Raw genomic sequence first — 13,181 nt, 5'->3', positions numbered from 1 at the left:
TTCGATCAGTGATTTTTGCTTATCTCTGGGATGCCAGTGGTGTGATCTACTTCGGCCACATTAAGAGGTAATAAATCACCCCATAGAATCCCTGTAAATGGGCACTGAACTTGGGCGAGAGGCAGTGAGGGATGGAGGGAACAGTAGTAAATTCTCTCTGAATTTGCTTCACACTAAAGTTCCAAACTTCATTGTGCGATGTAATAAAAACTGCTGGGGGGTTTCAAGAGCACAAGGTCCCCCACCCACAATCTAATGGAGAAAGGGATGTTTCAGGAGTGCTGCACACTGTAGATATCCTGGGATCTAATTCTCAGGCTATGTCAGTGTGGGCTAGGGCAAGATTTGGTCCAATACAAGCTGGCAATTGGCCTGCTAAAGGAGCGATGTGCAGTGTGAAGGAGAGTATGGATCATATCTGACGTTCTGTTGGTGTGGAGCAGGGTGGAAGAGTAGGGCCAGCCGGATCCCATCTGCCTTCCTGAGTGGCTGAGGCGCTCCGGAAACATTTGGCAGTGGTCCTGTGCAGGGAGGCTGTGACTTAGCTGTGTCCAGTGGAGTGAAAGTTACGCGTGTCCCAGAGGCCCGGTTAAAAATTCCTTCTGGATATTTTCAAATTGGAGAATTCTGTTATTCCAAGTGATGTAGAAATGACCAGATTCCCCAGCGTGGCTGTCCTCTGGCATTTAATGTATCGGGCTATAGATCACCGTTCTGTTTTGGACAACAGATCTGGGTTTAAAAAAGAACCAAAACAAAAACAATGGTGTTCATTTCACATTGTTTAGTTGGTAGAAATGTCAGTTACCCCATCATAGAGTCACAGAGCTGTACAGCATGGAAACAGGCCCTTCGGCCCAACTCGTCCATGCCAACTGTTGTCCAGCGAGCTAGTCCCATCTGCCTGCATTTGGCCCAGAGCCTTCTAAACCTCTCCTATCCATGGACTTCTCCCGATGGCTTTTAAATGTTGTTAATATGTACACTTCAACCACTATTTCCGGCAGCTCATTCCAAATACGCACCACCCTTTGCGTGAAGGAGCTGCCCCTGATGTCCCTTTTAAATCTCTCACCACTGATCTTAAACCTATGCCTTCTTGTTTATGGCACCCCCTCCCTGGGGAAAAGACTATGTGCTTTCATCCTGTCTACATCCCTCACATTCTATACACCTCTATCTGGTCGCCCCTCAATCTCCTACGTTCCAGGGAATAAAGTCCTAGTCTGCACAACCTCTCCTTGTAACTCAGACCCCCAAGTCCAGGCAACACCCTGATAAATCTTTCCTGCGCTCTTTGTAGTTTAATAACATCTTTCCTATAGCAGGGTGACCAAAACTGTAGAGTACTCAGTGTAGCTTCACCAACGTCATATATAGCTACAATGTAACTTCCCAACTCCTATACTCAGTGCCCTGACTGATGAAGGCCAGTGTGCCAAACGCCGCCTTCACCACCCTGTCTACCTAAGACGCCACTTTCAACGAACTATGCGCTCCGTTCTCTCTGTTCTGTAACATTAGGTTCCTCTGTTCTGTAACATTTCCCAGGGCCCTACCATTCACCGTATAAGTCCTACCCTGGTTTGATCTCCCAAAGTGCAATACCTCACATTAATCTGGGTTGAAAGCCATTTACCAATCCTCAGCTGATCAAGATCCCTCTGTAAATTTTCATAATCTTCTACACTATCTACAACACCACCTATTTTAGTATCATCTGCAAACTTACTAACCATGCCTTGTAGAAGAAAAACTGGAGGAACTCAGCAGGCCAGGCAGCATCCGTGGAGAAAAGCAGGTGGTCAATGTTTCAGGTCGGGCTCCTACAGCCAATGCAAGCTGTGTATTCTGATTCATAACTTCTTGCTATTTAAAACTGGTTTTCCTTGTTGTTCTGTGACTCTTTGCCCATCTTATATCTATGTTCTCAACTCCCCCACCAATGGAAGCAGTTTTTCTTTACTCGCATGATGATTTTAAACACTTCTAATCCATTACCTCTCAGCCTTAAGGATGTCCGTTCACATAAATCCATAATGTGCAGTCCCCAGCACTGGACACTGTTTTCCTGTTGAGGGTGTAACAGTATTTGGTGTTCAGCACTTCCTTCCCCATTCCTTTTCATAAACCCCAGATGTTTGTCTATTAACCCCTTTCTCAGCCCACCTTCAGTGAGTTGTCCATGCTAACACACCCCTCCACTTCCTCATCCAGGTTTATAAAAATCACAAAGAGCAAGGGTCCCAGTACAGATACCTGAGATACACCACTGGTCACCGACCTCCACGCAAGAGGTCAACAACCACTCTTTGCCTTCTGTGGGCCAGCCAGTTCTGGATCCACATTGCAATGTCCCCTTGGATCCCATGCCTCCTTACTTTCTCAATAAGCCTTGCATGGGGTACCTTATCAAACGCTTTGCAGAAATCCATATACACTACATCTACTGCTCTCCCTTCATCGATGTGCTTAGTCACATCCTCAAAAAATTCAATCAGGCTCGTAAGGCAGGACCTGCCCTTGACAAAGCCATGCTGACTAGGTCTTGTTGAAGTGTATCAAAATCTTCCTTGCTGTTTAGTGCATTTCTGTTATCTATCATGGACCCGTTTTAAGGCTCTGGCCTGTACACTGAAATATATGTACAAAGTACTGTCCTGGTACTAGTCCGTGGGGATACCACCGCAACACTCCATGGGTCCAAACACACTCATTCCTCACTGTTCTCTACTACCCATCCCCAAACCCATTGAAGTGATGCTTCACCAAAAGTAGTGAGTCGCAGTGTTGCACAGCACAGAAACAACGGGTGCAGCACAGAAACAACGGGTGCAGCACAGAAACAGGTCCTTCAGGCCACCCAGTGCACACCAACCATCTACGGCCATTTACAGTAATTCCATTTAATTACTGTCCAATCAATTCCCACAACATTCAGGTGCTGGGTTTTAGATGTTTCAGGAAGGACAGGGAGGGAGGCAAGAGAGGTGGGGGAGCGGCACTGTTGATCAGAGATAGTGTCACGGCTGCAGAAAAGGTGGACGTTGTGGAGGGATTGTCGACGGAGTCTCTGTGGGTGGAGGTTAGGAACAGGAAGAGGTCAATTACTTTACTGGGTGTTTTTTATAGGCTGCCCAATAGTGACAGTGATATCGAGGAGCAGATAGGGAAACAGATCCTAGAAAGGTGTGAGAATAACAGAGTTGTTGTGATGGGGGATTTTAATTTCCCAAACATCGATTGGCATCTCCAGACAGTGAGGGGTTTAGATGGGGTGGAGTTTGTTAAGTGTGTTCAGGAAGGATTCTTGACACAGTATGTAGATAGGCCTACAAGAGGAGAGGCTGTGCTTGATATTGGGAAATGAACCTGGTCAGGTGTCAGATCTCTCAGTGGGTGAACATTTTGGTGATAGTGATCATAATTCTATCTCCTTTACGTTAGCACTGGAGAGAGATAGGAACAGACAGACTAGAAAGGCGTTTACTTGGAGTAAAGGGAATTATGAGGCTCTCAGGCAGGAAATTGGAAGATTAAATTGGGAACAGATGTTCTCAGGGAAAAGTACAGAAGAAATGTGGCAAATATTCAGGGGATATTTGTGTGGAGTTCTGCATAGGCATGTTCCAATGAGACAGGGGAGTCACGAGAGGATACAGGAACCGTGGTGCACAAAGGCTATAATAAATCTAGTCAAAAGGAAAAGAAAAGCTTACAAAAGGTACAGAGAGCGAGGTAATGTTAGAGATCTGTAAGAGTATAAGGCTAATAGGAAGGAGCTTAAGAAGGAGATTATGAGAGCCAGAAGGGGTCATGAGAAGGGCTTGGCGGGCAGGATTAAGAAAAACCCTAAGGCCTTCTACAGGTATGTGAAGAGCAAGAGGATGAGATGCGAAAGGATAGGGCCTATCAAGTGCAGCAGTGGGAAAGTGTGTATGGATCCGGAAGAAATAGCGGAGGTACTTAATGAATACTTTTCATCAGTATTCACCACGGAAAAAGATCTGGGTGATTGTAGTGGCGACTTGCAGCAGCCTGAAGAGCTTGAGCATGTAGATATTAGGAAAGAGGTGCTGAAACTTTTGGAAAGCATCAAGTTCGATAAGTCGCCGGGACCGGATGAGATGTACCCCAGGCTGCTGTGGGAGGTGAGGGAGGAGATTGCGGAGCCTCTGACAATGATCTTTGCATCATCGATGGAGATGGGAGAGGTTCCGGAAGATTGGAGGGTTGCGGATGTTGTTCCCTTATTCAAGAAGGGGAGTAGAGATAGCCCAGGGAATTATAGACCAGTGAGTCTCACCTCAGTGGTTGGTAAGCTGATGGAGAAGATCCTGAGAGGCAGGATTTATAAACATTTGGAGAGGTATAATATGATTAGGAATAGTCAGCATGGCTTTGTCAAGGGCAGGTCCTGCCTTACGAGCCTGATTGAATTTCTTGAGGATGTGACTAAACACATCGATGAAAGGAGAGCAGTAGATGTAGTGTATATGGATTTCAGCAATGCATTTGGTAAGGTACCCCATGCAAGGCTTATTGAGAAAGTAAGGAGGCATGGCATCCAAGGGGACATTGCAATGTGGATCCAGAACTGGCTGGCCCACAGAAGGCAAAGTGTAGTTGTTGAAGGGTCATATTCTGCATGGCGGTTGGTGACCAGTGGTGTACCTCAGGGATCTGTTCTGGGACCCTTACTCTTTGTGATTTTTATAAACGACCTGGATGAGTAAGTTTGCAGATGACATGAAGGTTGGGGCTGTTGTGGATAGTTTGGAGGGCTGTCAGAGGTTACAGAGGGACATAGATAGGATGCAAAGTTGGGCTGAGAAGTGGCAGATGCAGTTCAACCCAGATAAGCGTGAAGTGGTTCATTTTGGTAGATCAAATATGATGGCAGAATATAATCTTAATGGTAGGACTCTTGGCAGTGTGGAGGATCAGAGGGATCTTGGGGTCTGAGTCTATAGGACGCTCAAAGCGGCTGCACAGGTTGACTCTGTGGTTAAGAAGGCATATGGTGTATTGTCCTTCATCAATTGGGGAATTGAATTTAGGAGCCAAGAGGTATTGTCGCACCTATATAGGTCCCTGGTCAGACCCCACTTGGAGTATTGTGCTCAGTTCTGGTTGCCTCACTACAAGAAAGATGTGGAAGCCATAGAGAGGGTGCAGAGGAGATTTACAAGCATGCTGCCTAGGATGCGGAGCATGCCTTATGAAAGCAGGTTGAGGGAATTCGGCCTTTTCTCCTTGGAGCTCCTTGCTCCAATTTCCTGCTGCGTCACGAAGACGTGCAGATTGGTACGTTAATTGGCCGTTATACATTGCCCCCAGTGCTGGTGGGTAGTAGAACCTGGTGGGAGTTGATGGGAATGTGGGAGAATAGGTCACGGACAAAATCAATGGGACAATGGGGTTCTTCTGTGCACTGGCACAGATGTGATGGGCTGAATATTTTCCTTCTATGTCGTAAGGAAATGTGGAAATGAAAAGGGAGGTGGATAAAGCACAGCAAGGTTTTCTCACAGCAGCTCACGGAGCGCCTTGGTCTGAGTGTGAGCTTCGGTGAACAAGGGGCCTTCGGCAAGTAGGGCGTGTAGGGTCTTTGGTTGGACAGAGTGGCATCAGTCCTGCCAGGTAGGTGGTTGGTGAATGTTTTCACCTCTTTACAGTTCAAGTACAGTGCAGGTGCAGAGGTTGGACAACATTTTAAGGGACCTTTTCCAAGTTAAAAATATGGTGACGTCAGTCTCTCAGGTTGTATGGCTTTTATCATGTGATCATTCTGCCTGCTCCTGTGGTCCAAATTAAAGAGTTTCACAAATCTGATTGAGTTATTTGTGGAGCTAACAAAGAAAGTTAATGAAGGCATAGCAGTAGACCTGGTTTATGTGGACTTCACTAAGGCTTTTGAAAAGGTCCCACATGGTAGGTTGGTCTAGAAGGTTAGGGCACAAGAGATGTGAGGCGTGTTGGCAGAATGGATCCAAAATTGACAGCGATAGTGAGGAAGTGAAGGGTTAAGAATTGCAACCATACCTATAACTGGCAAACAAAAAATATATATATATTTGCATTTATATTTCTTTAGCAAGGACTAGCAAGCTGCTGACCCACTAGTTAGGTTGGAATGTTAAGTATGTTAACTGCCTTTGTTTCGGGTAACGAACCATTCCGATATGTCAGACGGTGGCGATACTGAGTGTAATTAACATCGAGGTAAAGACTTTGTCTGAACAATGGAGGGTGATACCTGCCTTTGGAAGCCTTGACTATAACTCAATTATACTAAGACAAAAGGTGTGATAGCTGTCTCGAGATCTCTATAGCTTGACCGAAACTCGCGGCGCCGTTTGCATGGGATGTGCGTGACAATTCCTGTATAAATGTCTGTCTGCCCTTTGTTCGGGGAGAACTCTGGAAGCGACTCTTAGTGAGTGCTGAAGAGAATTCTCCTAGCGGTGCACTGCTAATAAAGGTATTTGTTCGAATCGACCTTGTGGCACTGTGTTATTTACAGCGGACGGATAGGGAAATTGATTTCGGGACGACAATTTGGCGAGCCAGCCAGGAGTCCAAGACGAGGTTTCGGAAGCAGCGTGAGCGACCAACGGGGATAACGGCCACCTGAGACGGATGGGCCCACAAGGTACGATTCACCTTGATCCCTCTCAGGCAGTCGGACACCTGATCGATCCCTTCGCTTACTGACAATCCTCTGACGGACTCCTCGCGAACCTGTCCGAGTGCCACAGGTAAGAAGGGGTTCGAGTCCCTAGTTAAGTTAAGTTCTGTTCGGGGTTCGAGTCCCCAGTTAAGTTAAGTTCCGTTCGGGGTTCGAGTCCCCAGTTAAGTTAAGTTCTGTTCAGGGTTCGAGTCCCCAGTTAAGCTAAGTTCTGTTCGGGGTTCGAGTCCCCAGTTAAGATCTGTTCGGGGTTCGAGTCCCCAGTTAAGTTCTGTTCGGGATTCGAGTCCCCAGTTAAGTCCTGTTCAGGGTTCGAGTCCCCAGTTTTGGGTTTGGGATTTTAAGTTGTGAATTTCAAGGTTTTGAGCTCTAAGTTCTGAGATCGGTTCTCCGGTACTACCACCCTGCCTTAGACCGGTTCTTAAGAGGGGAAATCCCTCACGGAAAGGTCAGGAACCTGAAGTGGGTGAAGGAAAGAGACCGATCTTATAGGTAATCGCAGCGATTCGTACCGTCCGATCGGGTAGAATACAAATATGGGACAAACTCTCGATAAGTCTGGGTCCAATACCCCACTATCTAAGTTATGTAAAGATGATCTGAAGAACGAGAGTAACTTCCATAAATTATCAGCATGCCTCAATAAGAAATTGGGAAATGAAATATAGCCATTGGGGGGAACTTGGGACGTAGATAAATGCCTAAAGGCAAAAAAGGCAATTTGGGAGCAGAATACAGGGGAAAAATGGAAACTATTAATGTCTACTTGGAGAAAAATGGCCGAAGACCTAACAAATAAATCTAAGCAGGCTAGCTGGGAACATAATGCGTGCAGAAGGGGAAGTAGTGTGTGTGATGAACAGGGAAATCCTAAGAGTTGGGGAGTCCTGAAGTCTCAGTGCGGAGACCACGATGCTGAAAGGAGCAGAAGGGAGAGAGAAGAGGTAAATGAGGTGTATAAGGAGAAGAGCAGAAATAAAAATAAAAGTAGTAAGGATAAAGTGGAGGTACCTCCCGACATGTCTGGCGTGCCCCTGTTGTTCCAAAGTAATGATATGGACGAAGAGGAGGAGGATTGGATGGTCCGACCCACAGCCCCTACCTACCCCCCAGTTTCATTGCCGCCCCCATATAATGCGGCTAGCCCACCAGCCGTCCTGCCCCTACCACCAGCGACTGCTAGCCAAGTCCCGCCTACAGGACAAGTCCATGAACCTATTGCGTCCCGAACCAGGGTGCGGCTTAGTCGAAGGGAAAGCCCACAGACAGGTGGCTCTAAGGCCACAGACAAACGACGGAGCTTTCTGGCAAGGGACAGTCCTTCAATAGATTCTCAGACGGACACCGACTCTGAATCTACCACTGATTATGGCGACCCTACAGATCCCAGCCTACCGACCATGTTGAACGGGGTTAAGGGAGCCAAGGTTAAGAAACAATTCCCCAACAGGAGTGTTCCCAATCCTGATCCAGCCCAAGCCAGTGCTAATCCTAAAATCCAAATTTACACCCCTTGGAAGCCTCAGGAGATGTGCTTAATCATGAGTCAGGCGCCCAACCGTAAAACCAACCCGGAGGATTTCATAGATTATGTGATTGGGGCAATTCAGATGTATCAGGCCGCCCCCCCAAGACCTTTTCAGCCTTTGTTGCATGGCCCTTACGACTAATGAAGTGGCACAGTGGAAAGAACACCTGGGGAACTATGCTGACTGGACAGCCTTTCAGACGGCCGTCCGACCTCAGGACCAGGTGGCCACTATTAGAACTGCCCTTCGTAAGCCCTCCAACAGCCTATTGACATAACTAAAGTTTTAGAATGCCGACCAAAACAAGGTGAGGACGGCCCAGACTTTTGGGACCGTTTCTGTTCACTTTACGGTACCTGTGCGGGGGACGATGCCTACAACAGAGGCAATGCCTCCCCCCAGTTTAACGCCCTCCTATTACAATGCATCCCTGCGGGAGTGGCCTCATCTGTCCGCACTAATGACATGAACTGGCCTGACCACACACGACAAGCCATGAGGAGGGCGCTAGTCCACTTCTGGAGTAACGGGCGCGAGTCGAAAGCCACAAAGATAAAACAGGAAATGGTGCAGAGACCCCCTCGGCCCCAACCTTCCTACTCCGACAATACGGGCTATCAAATGGAGCGGCAATTTTGCGTTCCAGAAGGGGTTGACTGGTCCGGTAAAGGATACCCACTGTACCCCAATAACTTAAGAGCCCCAGTGTACAGGCCCCCTTGTGGGCCACCACCACCACCCTCTCGTAATTACCTAGGACCCAGGGGACCCCAACAACCTGCACCGGCTAGCGCCAGGCCGACGGGATGCTACCTTTGTGGGGCACCTGACCATTGGCGGAGGGACTGCCCCCACTACCGTCATCGGCAGACCAGACCCCCTGGTAGACGACAACCTTTTTCAACCAACAACCCGTTTTCTGCCTGACTAGATGTGGAGAGTAGCCTCTCCATGTACCCTGCCCTCACCGATAACCCGGACGATGAACCCATCGTCAATTTCTTAGTTGAAGGAAAGCCGATTCCCTTTATGATAGTCACGGGAGCAAATACCTCGACCCTTGAAGCCCCTTGTATTACCCAGCATGATTTTAAACTGTCCACTGCTTCAGTTCCATTGAGCGGACTGGAGGGACAGGAAAGATCCTACCCCTTAACTGAACCCTTACAAGTTAAATTTGAAGATCAGGAATGCCTGATCCAGTTTGCAGTAACCACAAGCCTGGGGGTTAACCTAGCCGGAAGGGACTTGCTCTGCTCCTTCCAACTCAAAATACAATGCCTGGATGACAGTATTACCATTACTGGTACTAAAAACCATAGGATCCTCTGGATTCACCAGCCTCCTCAGTGGTGGACGGTGAACCTCACGAGCAGCAATTTTAACCCACCCTTGGAAACCACTGACCTGCATGTGACGCTAGCTTACGACCCCACTGGGGCCTCAAGGGAACTAGAAGGGTTGTATGCTCCTCTCCTGGGTAGCATGGTGACCGTCACTATTTTAGGGGAAGTAGTGGGGAAGGAGGGGGCAGCACTTCTAGTCCAAGTGCCTAATGAATTCTGGAATTGCTTGATGTCCCCTCACATTACCCTGTCAGTTAACGAGGGACATAGACCAAAGGAACTGGGATTCCTAGCCCACCGGCTTGAGGTACAGGCAGACAAAGGCCTTTTCGGGGTTCCTCAGGCTCTGCCAGGGGGGACCCTGATTTACTACCTCGTCCCTTTCTCGGTGACGGGCTGTTTACACCATCACCGGCCCCATCGACTCCCTTCGGATGAACCCACCCCCGATTTATGGGCCGCATCGAAGTCCGAGGTGGGATACACCCCAGTGACCCCAGTCCAGATCCATGTAAGACCGGGAGCACAACTGCCTTCCGTACCACAGTATCCCCTTTGGAGAGAGGCAGTCGACGGAATAACTCAGTTAATAGATTCATTCTGCAAACAGGGCATCCTGGTTCCTTGCCAATCACCTTGTAACACCCCCATTTTGCCCGTCCCCAAACCCGGACAAACAGAGTGGCGCCTTGTACAAGACCTACGTAAGGTCAACGAGATAGTGGAGCCACTACATCCCGTGGTCCTGAATCCAGCCACCATTCTCAGCAGTATCCCTGCCGACTCTTGCATTTTTACCATTGTGGACCTGCAGCATGCATTTTTTGCAATTCCCCTCTCTCCCGACTCGCAGTACCTGTTTGCTTTCACCTTCCAAGGTCAGCAATACACTTGGACGCGCCTCCTGCAACGTTTTATACACTCCCGGACTATTTTTTCCCAAGTTTTACATAATTAACTCCAAGGGTTGCACCTTTCTGATAAATCCACCATTGTCCAGTATGCAGATGACCTTTTACTAGCAAGCCCCTCGGAGCCCGCCAACATCGCGGACACGAATAGACTACTTAACGCGCTCCACTCTTGGGGATACGTAATACCTCCACAGAAAGTAAAACGAACCCAGCACCAGATAAAATTTCTGGGCACCTTCTTAAGTGCTACTGAGCGGCGGCTCACTCCCGAACGTATTATGCCCATCGTTGCCACCTCACCGCCCACTACCCCAAAGGGTATGCGCGCCTTCTTAGGGTTAGTAAATTTCTGCAGACAGTGGCTACCTAACGTGGCGCTCCTTACTAAGCACCTCACACCCTTGGCCTCAAGCCAGTCCGTGGGACCCTTTGAATTTACCAAGGAACAAAGGGAGGCCTTTGATAGCCTCAAACAGGCCCTTGCCAGCGCCCCGGCCCTGGGACGCCCTTTGTATGATCACCCATTTCAGCTCTTCATGAATGTCCTAGAGGACTGCGATACAGCCATCCTTACTCAAACCCATGGGGATAGGAAAAGACCGGTGGCATACTACTCCACTCGGCTGGACCCAGTTGCAAGGGGACTTCCACCATGCTCACAAATGCTTCCAGCCATTTATTCCCTAGTAACAGCAGCCTCCAATATAACCTTGCAACAGGCAGTGATGGTTTATTCCTCCCACACTGTAACGGCACTCTTAACCTCTCACCAGACGCAACACCTTACCCAGGCCCGCTTAAACAGATACGAGGTAGCACTCCTGAATAACCCACTCCTCACTTTTGCCTACTGTACGACCATTAATCCTGCCACCTTCCCAGAGGCCCCACCTGAGGATCTTGCGGACCCACCTCATGACTGTCTAATGTGTAACCACTTTTTAACTGCACCCCGCCCGGACCTTTCAGATAAGGCCATCCAGTCAGCTGATTTAAACCTGTACGTTGACGGTAGTTCCTACATTTCTGAACAGGGCATCTGCCTTAGCGGCTATGCTGTGGTTAACGACTCCCAGAGTGTGGAATCTGCATCTCTGCAGCCCCCAGTCTCTGCCCAAAAAGCAGAACTCTTTGCCCTGACCCAAGCTTGCATTTTAGCCAAGGACAAAGTAGCTAATGTCTTCACTGACTCCCGCTATGCTTTTGGAGTTGCCCATGATTTTGGCCAACTCTGGGCACACAGGGGATTTCTGACCTCTACAGGTAGCCCCATACAGAATGCGGTTTATGTAAAGAACCTCCTCCAAGCCATCCTCCTCCCAAACAAATTGGCCATCATTAAGTGCTCCGCTCACCTTTCAGATGCCTCCCTAATAACCCAGGGCAATAACAGGGCAGATACAGAAGCAAAATTGGCAGCACGCCAGGGGTCTAAAATCGTTTCCACTATGGAAAAACAAGCAGTTGTTTGCAAGCCAAAGATAGCAACGCCGGGCACCCCAGACATGGTCACTGTGCAGCACTTACAGGGGGACGCCCCTGACTCAGAAAAAACAAATGTGGAAGGCGCACGGGTGTACGCACTCTGCGCTACACGGCCTCTGGGTTACTCCAGTCGGTCAAGTATGTATACCTGATTCTTTGTTACCAATGCTTATTGACTGCCTACATTCTGACACCCACCTTGGCAAGGAGGGAATGAGTAACATTTTACTACGTACCTGGTGGCGCCCCAGATTGGAGGAAGCAGCACAAGGCAAAATACAGTTGTGTTTGATATGCCAACAAACCAATGCTGGGAAAGGGGTGAGGTGCACCCCAGGCAAAACCCCCTTGCCAGGTGGTCGTTTTGAATGTATACAACTCGACTTTATTGAATTACCGCATGTACATTGCTACAAGTACTGTCTTATTATTGTTGATGTATTTAGTAGATGGATTGAAGCTTTTCCAACCACCAACAATAAGGCCTCAACGGTGGTAAAGTTATTGCTCACAGAGGTTATACCAAGGTTTGGGGTACCCCGACGGATAAGTTCTGACAATGGCCCCCACTTCATAGGGAAAATAAATAAGGAATTGTGCGAGGCATTGCATATCGAACAGCAGTTCCACTGCACCTACCACCCTCAGTCAGCGGGTGTAGTAGAGAGAGCTAACAGCACCCTTAAGAATAAACTAACCAAATTAGTGTCAGAGACAGGTCTAAACTGGTTGAAGGTTCTCCCCTTAGCATTATACTATATGACAATCACCCCCCACTCAGCCACCGGGGTATCGGCTGCCGAAATCGTCTATGGGCGTCCGGGAAGAACCCCATGGGACGCCGCCACCCAACCCCCCACACAGGTTGACCTTAATATCATGGGGGATGAACTACAAAGGTATTTCAGACAACTTACGTCCTCTTTAAAGTTTCTTCATTCGCAGGTGGAGAGCGCCTTCAAACCACCTGAAGGGCAGAACACGGAATTGCCTGACCTGGAAATCGGAGACTTGGTACTGATACAGGATTGGGAGCGCCCTAAACTGGGACCTCGGTGGAAAGGCCCCTTCCAGATACTATTCCAAACACCGACAGTTGTGAAAGTAAAAGGCCAGGAACGTTGGATTCATCTGAGCGACTGCAAGCGATGGCCACCGGAGGAAAGCTAATACCTTTTAAATTCGGACTCCTCACCATTACCAGTACTCTTGTGTG

General features: G+C 48.4%; 1 long non-coding RNA gene across 1 annotated transcript in view; it reads right to left on the bottom strand.

Annotated features, from left to right (window-relative positions):
* Positions 1–13,181, bottom strand: part of LOC127584768 (uncharacterized) — a 67,362-nt gene that overhangs the window by 11,947 nt on the left and 42,234 nt on the right. The gene's annotated exons all lie outside the window — the stretch shown is intronic.

Source organism: Pristis pectinata, chromosome 30, assembly GCF_009764475.1.
Source record: "Pristis pectinata isolate sPriPec2 chromosome 30, sPriPec2.1.pri, whole genome shotgun sequence".
NCBI lineage: Eukaryota > Metazoa > Chordata > Chondrichthyes > Rhinopristiformes > Pristidae > Pristis > Pristis pectinata.
The sequence above is the reverse complement of the archived record's forward strand: the minus strand, read 5'-3'. Positions and strand labels throughout refer to the sequence as shown.